This window comes from Priapulus caudatus, unplaced genomic scaffold (assembly GCF_000485595.1).
Source record: "Priapulus caudatus unplaced genomic scaffold, Priapulus_caudatus-5.0.1 Scaffold151, whole genome shotgun sequence".
Classification (NCBI taxonomy): Eukaryota; Metazoa; Priapulida; class Priapulimorpha; order Priapulimorphida; family Priapulidae; genus Priapulus; species Priapulus caudatus.
In genome coordinates, this window is record NW_014577212.1 from 38,547 (window position 1) to 52,004 (window position 13,458).

At 48.6% G+C, this 13,458-nt stretch overlaps 1 protein-coding gene across 1 annotated transcript in view; it reads right to left on the reverse strand.

The window, feature by feature from the left end:
- Positions 1-1,140, reverse strand: part of LOC106806269 (serine/arginine repetitive matrix protein 1-like) — a 17,096-nt gene extending 15,956 nt beyond the window's left edge. The window contains exon 1 of the mRNA XM_014808146.1: positions 1,069-1,140. The gene's annotated coding sequence lies outside the window, so the exon portion shown is untranslated. The remainder of the gene's footprint in view (positions 1-1,068) is intronic.
- Positions 1,141-13,458: the final 12,318 nt, after the last annotated feature.

A 13,458-nucleotide genomic window follows, 5' to 3' on the forward strand; every position in this document is an offset into this window, starting at 1 on the left:
ACATGGGGAGAGATAGCCAGACATGGGGAGAGATAGCCTGACATGGGGAGAGATAGCCAAACATAGGGAGAGATAGCCTGACATGGGGAGAGATAGCCAGACATGGGGAGAGATAGCCTGACATGGGGAGAGATAGCCAAACATAGGGAGAGATAGCCTGACATGGGGAGACATAGCCAAACATAGGGAGAGATAGCCTGACATGGGGAGAGATAGCCAGACATGGGGAGAGATAGCCAGACATGGGGAGAGATAGCCTGACATGGGGAGAGATAGCCTGACATGGAAGGAGAGATAGCCAGACATGGAGAGAGATAGCCAGACATGAGAGGAGATAGCCTGACATAGAAAGAGACAGCTAGACACGGACAAAGATAATGCTACATGGGGAGAGATAGCCTGGCATGGAGAGAGACAGCCACACATGGGGAGAGATAGCCAGACATGGGGAGAGATAGCCAGACATGCGCTGTCGGGCGGCTGAGTACAGATGGCCCCCCTCACCATCACTCACACTGCGTTATCGCCTAGATCACACGCTGTTACGGCATCACGCGAGCTCACGACTGTTAATCAGCGTATCGCCTCGTATTGTAAGCCCTTGTGCAACTTGCTGCTAAGCCACAACACACTATGACCGCCGCGGTGATTTCTCACCTCTCCACGACAACAGCGACAACAACCAACGATAATTGACATGTCCCCGGGTCCACGCTGAGATTACCGCTTACTTAACATCCGAGCATTTTAGAGACGGAAACAGTAGGAGGGTACAATTTTGTGGGAAATTTTGATGCGAATAACAGAATAACAGGTGAAATAAACAATAGAAAAACGTATTTTGAAGTTAAAATGAGGAGATAATTCATTCTGCAGGATACGGCTAGCGGGAACCACGTCTGGTGGTTGTCACACACCACGACCGCTGTGCAACAGGTGGCCGGGTCATAACGTCAACTCACTGGTCGCCGGCAATGCCAACACAGTGCGTCCGACTAGTTTATAGTAATGACAGCGAGCGTAATAGCTCGGAGGCGTGCGTTCGCTCACACACGCTCACTAATTCACCTAGAATAGCACAGGCGAAGCTCCACATTGCCATCGTTAGCAGCGGTGAAGCGTCGTCACTAGACGGTGCGGATAAATATCTCCTAGATGCTGAGCAGCATCCGCGTACGTCTGAGTCTGTCGCTGCTGGGTGTCGCCGCCGCGTCACCCTGCACTGTCACTCCGAGAGTTCAGTGACGACGACGGCAGGGTCAGCTTTCCTTACGTCGCTTGCCGGACGAATGATCAAGGTACAGCGCACACATACCGGAGATCGCACGGCCTAGCGATCGTGGCTCCGCGATACCTCAAGGTATCCGGGAATATACGGGATATCCGGGAGCGAATCCGGGAAAGCCGATGAAGAAGCGAGCGCGCTAGCATCACCTTGCAGCTCAGTCACGTGAGCTGATCGACAGTGTAGATTCCATCCGGGCTACAGTGGCGACTCTCTTACTGGAAACCTGATGATGCAGCCCGCGTGCGACGCTGATCGGTGCTAACCTCCCGCACGCTCGCCACACGACACGTCACCCGCAGGTGACACACAGTGTAGCTTCACTATTCGTCGCCGTACAGCGCGACGCTCGGCGCGACAAAGGACGCCTGCAGAAACCGATCTTCACTTCTCACTGTCAGCCCCTCACTCACGAGGCAGCAGCAGCAGCAGCAGCAGCGAGGAAGCGAGCAGCGAGGGTGCAGCGTAGTACAGCCTGATGAATCACCGGCGGACGGAGCTCGCGTACGAACGTCGCGTCGATGACAGAGGAAGTGGGGCAAGGGGAGGGGGAGAGGAGGCGAAGGAGGTAAGGAGCGGGAGGAGGAGAGGGGAGAAGAGGAAGGAGGGGGAAGGGGAGGAGGCAGCCGCACGCACACCACCGGCTAGCGAGCAGCGAGTTCCATGTACGATCCTCACTCCGATCCAGCAGGGCTTCTTCTCACCACACGTGCCTCCTTACGGAAGAGCGATAGCAGCCGGGGCTTCTCTCACCCCACGTGCCTCCTCACGGAGGAGCGATAGCAGCCGGGGCTTCTCTCACCACACGTGCCTCCTCACGGAGGAGCGATAGCAGCCGGGGCTTCTCTCACCACACGTGCCTCCTTACGGAGGAGGGAGACCATATGCAGCCGGGGCTTCTCTCACCACCAGGCTTCGACGTGGGCTTGACGGCATACACCGCATAAGTGTTGCACTTTGAGCGCATCCTGCCCATTCGAGCGGACACAGACTACGGTCGAATAACGTTCTCGCATGCAACGGCAACCGCTGAGTACTCGAATGACTGACTCAGTGTTGCTGATCTGGGACGGCGCATGTACGGCTCATCACGCCACGTCACGCGATCACGCAGCGAGGTGCCGAGCAAACACGGAGAATAACCAGCGCTGCACGGTGCACGCGTCACTGCGCGAGCACTCCTGCTTCACAAAGCTTCTCCTACGTGACTGAAAACGCTTCCTCTTCCAGCCTAGCTAACCTCGTAGATGTCAGCAGAACATCCCAGCTCCTGCATCGATGTTCGATACGAAGCGCTGCGAATCCAACACGGTCGGTAACGTCTTCGCTACTCGAAGCTTAATACGCAGCATCACAGCAGCGACTGCTGCCTTCGTGACATCTTCCTGCTTCGAGCGGCTACTGCAGCAACCTCACTGCAGCCGCGCGGTAAGACGCGAGCGCACAATAACACAATCGCGCGCGGACTTCTGCGAGCACGCAGCCGTCTACATGCTCTCCCCGAGCTCACGTTTAGACTGCCGCCGCCGCCGCCGCCACCTTCACGCGGCCTGTCCACGCAGTACACAGCGATTAGCTAAAGGCTGTTCGTCGCACACTACAGGTTACTGTAATTACTTCACTCGCCGTGCATCACTCGGCATCTCATACACAGCAACCCTGTGCATCAGCACAAGGCTGCTAGTGAGGCGAGGCGAGGCAACGTGCCTGCTGCGGTGCAGGGTATAATGTGCCGATTTTCGTAAGCTGTGACAAAATGATCGCGATGCTCGAATCCGAACGAATTTGCGATGGCAGTTCTGCACGCAGGCACAAGCAGGACTACAAGCAGTCTCAGCGAACCCGCCACCAACATTCTGCCTATGGCAGTGGGCGCGCAACGCGGTGCTGCATCATAAGCCGTCTCGACTTACATTCGAAATTTTACGAGAGCTACGAAAACTGACGGCAACACACAAAAACAATCACTGCTAAAAACCTCGCAAACGATAGCGGCAATGCAATTCTAGTCGCAAGCGGTACCGCGACGCTGCGACAGGTGGCAGAGGAGAAAGTGGCCTCAGTCTCCCGTGAAGCCATTTTATTTCCTCATCTCTTCGGACGAGCCACACTTGCCTCGGTCATTGCCTCTGGCGTGGCGATGCCGAGACGAGTCACGATAGACGCATGTCGCATATCAACAGCGCAATGCCGGTGGGTGGAAGAGGGGGCAGGCAAACAAAACCCATGGCTGTAGCGCATCCACGTTCCGACACGCCGTTCACGACTAAAACGCGGAAGAGAGGAAAAGCCGACGGCCTGAAAAAGAGGGGGTTTTCGTAACCATAGCAACGTGTGCTCCACAATTTGCAGACGGCTGCACGCCGCAGCCCGACGGATGATGAATCACCGCTGTGCGGCCCCGCTGCTCGCCGCCGACCACCAGACACGGGGGCTGAGGAGAACAGACGTGTGTCCGTCACAGACGGACAGACGCGCCGTCGCCATGCCGACGAACGGACACAGACGATGATGCCAATCAGAATGACGTTGAACGCGTACGCCGCTTTCCATGTGCCGTCTCATTTGCGTATCGTGCGATACAACGTACGAATGCGAGGCATTGTGGAGCTCATATCTTCCTAACTATCCTCGCCTCTCTACGGACTGTGTGACAGTAAAGCTGCCACTGCCAGGAAAGCTAGCTGTCGGATAATACTGATCGCATAATTAATGGCATTGCAAAAGAAAGCTGTTACGTATTAACATATGTGTGACTTGATTCATGACAGTCTGTCCTACATAATTTTGAATACGTAATGAAGGTGTTAATCAACACTCGAAAATATGTATATTTTATATTTTAAATTATGTATCTAAAAACTTATTACAAGTTTGAAATTTATTAATGATAATTAATCAAATTCAATGGAGAGATATCACATGTCATCGGCATATATATATGTGCGTGCACTAAGTCATGCACACGCAAGCACGCACACACGCGGCTGTATGCATAACAATTGTTTTTGAAAGCATGGTTTTACACTGAAAGAAAGAAAATGTGTCCATGTCAAGATGTTTTTTATTAAAACATATATATAAGAAAGAGAGAGAGAGAGAGAGAGAGAGAGAGACAGCAAGAGAGATAGAGAGAGAGAGAGACAGCAAGCGAGATAGAGAGAGAGGGGGAGAGGGAGAGAGAGCACGAGAGAGATAGAGAGGGAGGGAGGGAGAAAGTGAGAGAGGGAGAGAAAGAGGGGGAGAGAGAGAGAGGAGGAGGGAGGGAAGGGGGGAGAGAGATAGATAGCGAGAGAGGAGGGAGAGAGCAGTGATTGATGTACAGATTTTAGAGACCTGGAAATGTCTACAGTCATGAATCAGACCAGTGGTGCCACCTATTTTACAGTTAGGAAACGATATTGTTGGGATAGTTGCGGCTGTATGCATAACAATTGTTTTTGAAAGCACGGTTTTACACTGAAAGAAAGAAAATGTGTCCATGTCAAGATGTTTTTTATTAAAACATGTATATAAGAGAGAGAGAGAGAGAGAGACAGCAAGAGAGATAGAGAAAGAGAGAGAGACAGCAAGAGAGATAGAGAGAGAGGGGGAGAGGGAGAGAGAGAGCACGAGAGAGATAGAGAAGGAGGGAGGGAGAGAAAGAGGGGGAGAGAGAGCGAGAGAGAGAGAGAGAGAGAGAGAGAGAGAGAGAGAGGGAGGGAGGAAGGGGGGAGAGATAGATAGCGAGAGAGGAGAGAGAGAGAGAGCAGTGATCGATGTACAGATTTTAGAGACCTGGAAATGTCTAGTCATGAATCAGACCAGTGGCGCCACCTATTTTACAGTTAGGAAACGATATTGTTGGGATAGTTGTCACATCTCATTTTACACTCATAATACCAAGAGCGTATTAATATGCTCTTGATAATACTGATTGAATTTCATTGTAAAAGCACAAGGAAAACTTAACCAGCACGTCTAAATGAGCGCTGAGATCAGTTCATTATCGCAACACTAAGTTGACAAGAGACCGACTTTTTACGGAGGCAACGATGCCATCGGTTACCAAATGCCATTTGCTGAAAGGTTTTCACTTATCTGCGATTGAATGCAACGCGACCAGGTGACTACTCCATCGCTAAACAGCATTTCAATCTACACTATTATCGTTTTCAAAATGCAATCAGATGTAGCTTCTGGATTAATACAGCTCCATCTATAAAGTCTGTAGATGTAGATGTAGAACCACACAGAGCCGAGAGGAGAAAAGGTATAGATGATTAGTTGTTTTTCACAATACACCAAACTGCACAGAATCTGACATACAACTTGAAATCGTGCATTGATCTTACTTTCACCAGATTGGACTAGGTACGAGAAACACAGTGATCTTGTGATAACCACATTGCAGGGAGGGGTAAGTAATTACTCAAGGGCTATAAGGTTTTGAGGCAGTGCGCGAAATTAGTGCTGTTTTGCCGGTGGCCGCCGGTTTAACCCCCCATATAATCAGTCCACTTGGCCTATTCAAAATTTTGCCTATCTTACTTAAATATCAACAATATTTACCAATTTCCTGACTAGTTCTTACTTAGTGACTACTAAGAAGTAAATCATGTTCCAGCAATTCCTGTCACACAAATAGAACTCCACCGATACAGTTATAGCAATGAAATACTGAAATACTACAAGTATACCTATAGAGTAGATATAGTATGCCTAATAAACACAAAGCTAATACTTTTATCAATATTGGAAGAAATTGAACAAAAGTAAGGGCCTGTTCAATTTGTCTAAGGGCCTGTTGAAAATTTTGGGTGGGCCTGTTCACATTTTGGCTAATTTCATGCCCTGTTGAGGCTACGCACAAACAAGCTGCTATCATCGATGATTCACTGATGACAGAGCTTACATGATGCACGTGTGTGCTGCACAGCACATGTCAAAGAGAGACTGGAGGAACATCTCATCAACGAATAGCATGACTAGACAGTAGACACCATGCAATCCTCTTGCTGAGTTTTCCTATCTAAATTGCCTACTACAGCAGGAATGAGAAGTATACACATGTACGCAGGGTTCGAAATCAGAGGCAGCAAGCCGCAGTTTTGCTGCCTATAACGGTCAGTTCGCTGTCTGCTCTCAACGTCGGCAAGAAATACTTGCTGCTAAGAAATTTCTACTAAACTAAAGTAAAAACACCAACGTTACAGCCAATTTTCATTAAAAACAAGTGTCGCAGAGCAACAGCGCTCAACTGACGTGTACTGTAGCCAGGTATTCTTCTGATAAACTCACTGGCAACCGAATCAAGTGCGCCCTCCTGCCACCGCGTTCACGCTCAAAGCATATATCTAAGATACTATTAATACAGATCTAAAATCTATGATAGTTTAAGCGGGCAAATCCCACACGCCAGGAACGTGATGGCGATGCGGGAACGCAACCGGTGTCAGGGGGAATGTACAAACAGAGACGGGAAGGTCAGCGGTCGGGCCCAAGATCAAAGCGAGCCGTGGCTCGGGACAGAGCCGGCCAGCCGGAAACCACGCCCATGAATCCCCGGATTCTTGCGGGTTGTGACAGGCAGCTCTAGATATCGACCGCGAAGGTGCCAACTTGTGGATGATTGTGCTGACACCAGGGCCAGAATCGGATCATGGAACCGAGCCAAGTGGGAAATGCTTAACCCACCGTATTCAGTAGTTGTAATTCAGTAGGTATAATACGTACCCCACCTTATTCGGTAAGGTCGATTGGCCAAGTGGGAGCTAAAACGAGGGAAAACAATAAAATTTATTTTTCGGGGGCTACTTTTCAAGCTCGCGTGCATGAAAATAGCACTCTAAAATTTGGTTTGCATTGAACTCTATGCAAATTTCGGGGGGGCTCTTTTTGGCATTTCGGGGGCTAAAACGCCCCGAGCCCCCGTGTATTTTTTTCACCGGACCGGTGACGTGGAGGAAGGAGCGCGGTCGTGGGTCCGAGCCACGACATATAAATAGTGGGGAATGCCCCTCCTCAGGAGCTTTTGTAAAAGCGACACCCGCTGAGAAAGGTGTAAGTGCGTGATACGGTTATTGTAGTAAAAGCTCTCTTTTGTTCAGTAGTGCACTGGGATAATTTATGTATCGCATTAGAGGTTGAGTAAAATGCTAGTTCACATTACTTCTTGTCTTGTCTTCTCTCTATAGTCTCTTCGAGAACCTCTACTTCGGTAGTGCGCATAACGCGTCTACAATAGGCTTTGCTATACCTACTGGTAATACAGTAATCAAGATACAGCTGCGTAACTTTAATGACTTTGCTATATTAACATGTTATCATGGATATGCGTCGAGCGCAAGCGTAGTGGTGGTGGTGGGGGAGGGTGGGGGTAGGGGGTGAGGGGAGGGGGAAGGTGGAGGTAGGGGGGAAGGGGAGGAGCAGGTGGAGGGGGCTCTAATAGCAAAAGCAGTTCAGTCCTTTGTTAACAGTCAACAAATCCATGTTTAACCCTCCTCTTGATGGTCAAAACGTTATCACACTTACTCTTCGCACGTCAGTGTAAAGTAGATTTCATGGTCCTTTCAATAAAGTGATAAAAACGGTAAGTCATGCAGCGCTGAAACAAAAAAGTTTTGCACTCGGTCCATTAGACCATGTCCTCAGAAAATGTCTGATATCTGACCTTTTCCCATTGCCCTTTGAGCTGTGACCTCCAATTTTGCAGTGGTGATGGGTTTCCTATACACCAAATATTCAGAGCGTAGGTCAAGCCGTTGAGATTTGTGCCGCAATTCCGTATTTCCTCCTATACCTTAAGTTAATATTCCCCCTCCATTGACACATCTTGACCTTTGACCCTTGACCCCCCAAATTCGACATTCCGAGTCCTTTTCGCGATCCCCCCAAGACGTCCCGAATATCGTGACCGTACGTCGAGCGGTTAAGATTTGTGCCCAACTGTTGACGGACGGACGGACAATCATGCGATTCTACAAGCTGCATCTGACTTCCTCAGCTGAGCTAAAAATAGCCAGTAGTTCAGGAGAATGAGTTGTTGAGTGAATTTGCAACCTGTATTTTTCAAGCAGGAACTACCTGCTGTCTGATAAAAGATTTAATATCTAACCCTGCATACGTATTTAGCTTCGGTTCAGTAGCAATAACACATGTATACAAATGCCTCGACTTCTTGGGGGAGGGTATGATCACATTCCTCACTAATAGATATATGAGCCAGTGCTTACCAAGTGTTTGCCGAAGTGTTGTGACTGACTCCAGGATCTTGTTGCAGTGTTCTGGTGCAATACCCATTGACTGCAAATGATTTAGTTGAAGTTGGCAAAGCTGTGAACAACAACAAAAATATTTAAAATACAAACACAGCCCGGGTAGAAATTAACTTTAGAACAACGGACTCCCTGCCCTTAAAAAGAGGGAGTCCGCAGCAAAATGAGGGAGTCTGCAGTCTGAAGTTCAAAACTAAAGATATTAACAATAACGCATACATGTGCTTATTTTGAAGATTCGTGCGGTTGCCCGTCTGCCAAATTTTCTTTGGACATTTGCTGAAAAAATACGGTAATACCGCGAGGCCGTGCTCTGGAACGAACTAGTTAGTATTATATATAGCAGAATTTTCAGGAAGTCACACAGACTCCTGCATATGTCAAATCAGGGAGTCCGACAGTAAATCAGGGAGTATTTGACTCCGGACTCGTGTTAATTTCACACCCTGCATAGTGAAATTGCCAAAATCTACCTAATTTGCATAATTAAAAAAAAAATCAAAACCTGTGTGATATGTTTTGGGGCCAGTCCTCATTCAATCACATACCAGAAATGAGCAAAATCCGTTGAACTTGAACTGACTTATGGCCATTTCCATTTTTGCCAAAAAGTGGACGCGGCTCGAAAGTAGGACGACTGGCGTGCTCCAAAATAGGACGTTCAAACCTCTCCCATAGGAGTAACAACTATATATATGCAATTTGAAACATGTGGGTCAAACGGTTCTTGAGTTATCGTTGACCATAGCCAAATGTTGACAGACGGACGGACAGACGGACGGACGACACCCCATGGCAATAGCTCATCTTGACAATGTCAAGGCGAGCTAAAAATGGCGGCGACTGTCCGTATATAATCTTCGTTGACAAGTAATATCGCAAGTATAATGTTTAATAGTTGGTTAGAGGTTAATTTTAATATTTGTAGTAACTTCAGACATTTGCACGTCGGAGAAGGAGCCTCATTTGGCGTACCGCCGACGTGTATATAACCGGAAAAAAAATGCAAAAAAGTTTTCCCTTGGAAATAGACATAGAATAGTCTTTAGCCCTAATACTACTACCTTTGGCTATAGTACTAGTTATGATTGCTTAATTGTGCGCTGCCGAATATCAACGTCTACGTTTGGCTACTGTGGAGTGTTGCACCACTACACCACAAATATTGGAACGGTTCTATTCATAAATTTTTGTTGCTACTGTTCTGCTCACATCAAGTTCAATAGACACAACAGTATTGTGTTGTTAAACGTTGGTTATTACACTTACGGCCCGTCACTGACGTTGCAGTTTCTCAAAGTCTACACATTATTAATATTAATTATTATGTATTATTAATTTAATACATATATTCATGATGTTGCATTGAAAAATAAATGAAAAAAATAAATTAAACTTGGTTGGGCGCCGTGAATAAGCACATGTACACGATACATAACGACTGAACGAGTTTGGGCTCAAGGATAGAGATGATGTCCAGTAATAAAAGACTATTTTTTCCAACCGACGACACCGACATCAATCGCCGTACTGCCCCTGAAAATCCAACCCGACCGACGGCAGTGACCTGCCTTGCCCTTTTCTGTAATTGCCGTCAGGCTGCTGGCGCTGGAGACCTGGCTCACCGCTAGCGATCGGGCCGCTGTTTGTCGGGCGAGAAAGGGGCCGGTGTGGCTTACACTTGTTGGCCCGTAGCCAAGAGGCGTGAGGCCGGGATTAATTGGTATTGGCCCAGGACCCTACCGTTTTCGGGCCCCAACAAACAATAATATATAAGTGGGGCTTGCCCTGGGGCCACGCTGGGGGGCCAGGTAGGGAACGATCGGAATAAATCAGTCACCATGCCTGTATGCGCCTGATGTGGGTAACGAGAACAGGTATTTTAAAAAATGCTGAGCGCCCGTGGGACCTCCGCCGCTCGCCGTCGCCACCGGGGCCCGAATTTAAAAAAAGCGGCCGGGGAAAAAACCCAACCTGCCTCCCGCGCAAGTGGGCCCCTGTGATTCTTGGTACGGTGTGTGACTTGCTGTAAGATTCCAGTCACCAATGAAAAAAAAACTTTTCATAACAAAGTGGGTGTGGGTCTGGGGGGTCTGGGCTAGTCGGAAAAAGTTAAGGTGCCAGCGCCCTAAACGTGGTTTTTCCTCCATTAAGCTAGGATGGTCTAGTGAGAATAGAACAATTAAGTGTTGGAACCTGTTAATCGGGGTACCCTGTCAAATTTTAAAGGGCAGGAGGGGGGGGGGGTAACCGGGTCGGTGGTTAACGGTGTAAAAAGGGCTTAAACCAATGGGGGGCGGAAGACGTACTGTACATTGGGCAGGTGGGGGGAGACGTTTCTTGTACATCCACACGGTAAAAACCCCGAAAATTCGGCCTCGGTGCTGCATTAGGCATTGTTTAGAAGAATTCAAGGACAAGTGTTTTCACAAATGCCCCAAAAGTGGCCAATTGCTCTTTCGCGTGCAGGGGTTATTCGAGGGCCCTGCCGAGCTAACCGCCTCTATCCTTGGTGCTTTTGCTTGTTACTAATTTTTTTAGACTATTACCTGTTAGGCAAGCTGCTACTCATTTTTTGGTAAACGTTTTCATCCACTGGGGGGCACAATGTAATATATAGTAACTATTTAGAGTGTAGAAGCCATATATGAAAAATACTGGAGGTAGGGATCACGGGATATAAATATGACGCCACCACCAACACAGAGCTGCGTGGGGCGGGCCCTAACGCACCAACGGCCACCGACCCATCAGCACCACCTCGCCAAGCACGACCATACTATATGTTCTAATAAACGAGGTAGGAGTATAGTTTAATAGTGGTATATATGTATCCCATTATATATATAGTTTGATAATTAGTATATTTATTATCATATATCAATACGACACACATATATACTGGGGAAGAAGGCGGCGGGGACTGGCCGGACCGGGGGTAGATTAAAATTGGTACTGTTTAAGGGGCATGAATGTATCCTGCCGTAGCACAACTAGACACATATGCAGGACCTGCCAGGAATACAGTGTTAGTAATTAATAGGCATATAATCAGGCCCCAGAATTGATTAAAATATTTAATAAGGGAGGAGTGCGGCTGATAGTCAAGGGGGCAATATACGGGGTATTTTACTAACGCTTTATAAGCCTTTTAGAATACCCTACCCGATTTATACGCCATACTCCCCAAGGAACGTTGGAAGCTAAATTTACACGGAAGTACTACCGCCGTTAAGCATCACGTGCGCCAGTCCGTTTCGCCCTTATAAACGCCCGGGCATGCGACGGTAGAATTACGCTTAAAAACGTACTGACAGCATTTCCATTTTCTGGGGGCCATGAACCAACCAACTTGGGGCGCGCCTATAGATATAAAAACAAAGGCCAGCTACCATAAACGCGTACTCTTGCCTTAAACTGGAGGCGGAAGCCATGTGGCTCCGCGGTGGCGGCAGGATTAGGGGCCCATGGGCAAACATACCTGCGGCGAGCATAAACCTTTCGCGGAGCCCCCGGTGAACGGGAGGCGCCAGGGGGCTACCGACAAGGCCACCTTTGGGTAAACATAGGCTGGCATTTTCACGGCCACAGCACACCAAAAACAATGATTAAGCGCCGGCTTCCGTCCCGGGAGTGGTTGCGTCGATCTCCCAATCTCTGCGAGGCCACCAACGCCATCCGCTCCAGCGGAGCTAATAAAACGTACACCCGGACCTGTCAGGAGGGCGTTTTCTGCCTTTTGTGCCTGGATTTGGAAGCCGTGGGTTGGATAGGAGTGAGGAAAAGGGTGCCAAGAGAAGATGGGTAGAAACGGGTGTGTTTTTAAGTATCATTACGAATGGGGGGGGGGGGGGGGGGGGGGGGGGGGGGGGGGGGGGGGGGGGGGTGGGGGGGGGGGGGGGGGGGGGGGGGGGGGGGGGGGGTGGCGGGTGTCAGCGAGGACCGCTTTCGTACGATGGATGGGCCCGAATGTACTCGTGTCGCCGATTTGAGCTTCAAAAGTGTGTGACCTGAGTTAGCGCTGTACGATCGGTAGGTATTATAAGGCATAGTAAATTGATCGAATTTCCCTTGGTTTGATTGAATGGTCAAACCTCCTGATTATTCTACTACCTGGATATATATACGATAATAGCAGCCCCAGAATGTAGATAATATAACATAGGGAAGGAGTGGTGACTTCAAATAAACAAGGGAAATTCGTCCAATTTACAATAGCTGAATATCGTTACCGATTTTACCTCATGGATAACTCCAGCCCAACTTGGGAGCTCAAATCGGGTATCACAGTTAAGGCAATTCGCCTAGCCATCGGGTGGCGAAAATCGTTTCGCATCGGTATACCACGCCGCAAATCCCCCCGGGAGAGTACAGACTAAAAAAGCGTACCGACCACTATATTATTAGTGTTGACTGGGGATATAAATACTGGTTATTAATAGTTGGGGCGCAAAGCAAAACGCCGGATATGTATAACCGCCTACATGAAAGCATAAAGGCCAGCTACAGCGAGCCAAACCGCCATCAGGAGGGAGCTAAGGAGTGTGCATAGGAAGTCGTTAGTAGTCTGCCTTTTGTTTCAAGTTAGTCGGCCCTGCCAATGGAAATCGTCTAACATCGTCATGGGTAAAGAGCCGCAGCCTTAAGTGATGCCCAGCATGAACGTGTTGCAGCACATGAGTTTTGGGTAATGAGACATAGTCATGCTCTAATAGGGTGTCGGTTGCTGACGAAGCCCACTCGCAGACCATTGATCCAGCGTTGGTAAGTGGGCAATGGAAATGAATGCCCCCTATTCAGCAGGTACATGTTACTGGGAAAGAACTCCATTATACAAGTGCGGCCAGTCTTTGCTGGTAATCTAATCCGCCGAGCAAGAGGCAAGGCGGCGTGACACCCCACGCCACGGCACGCAGA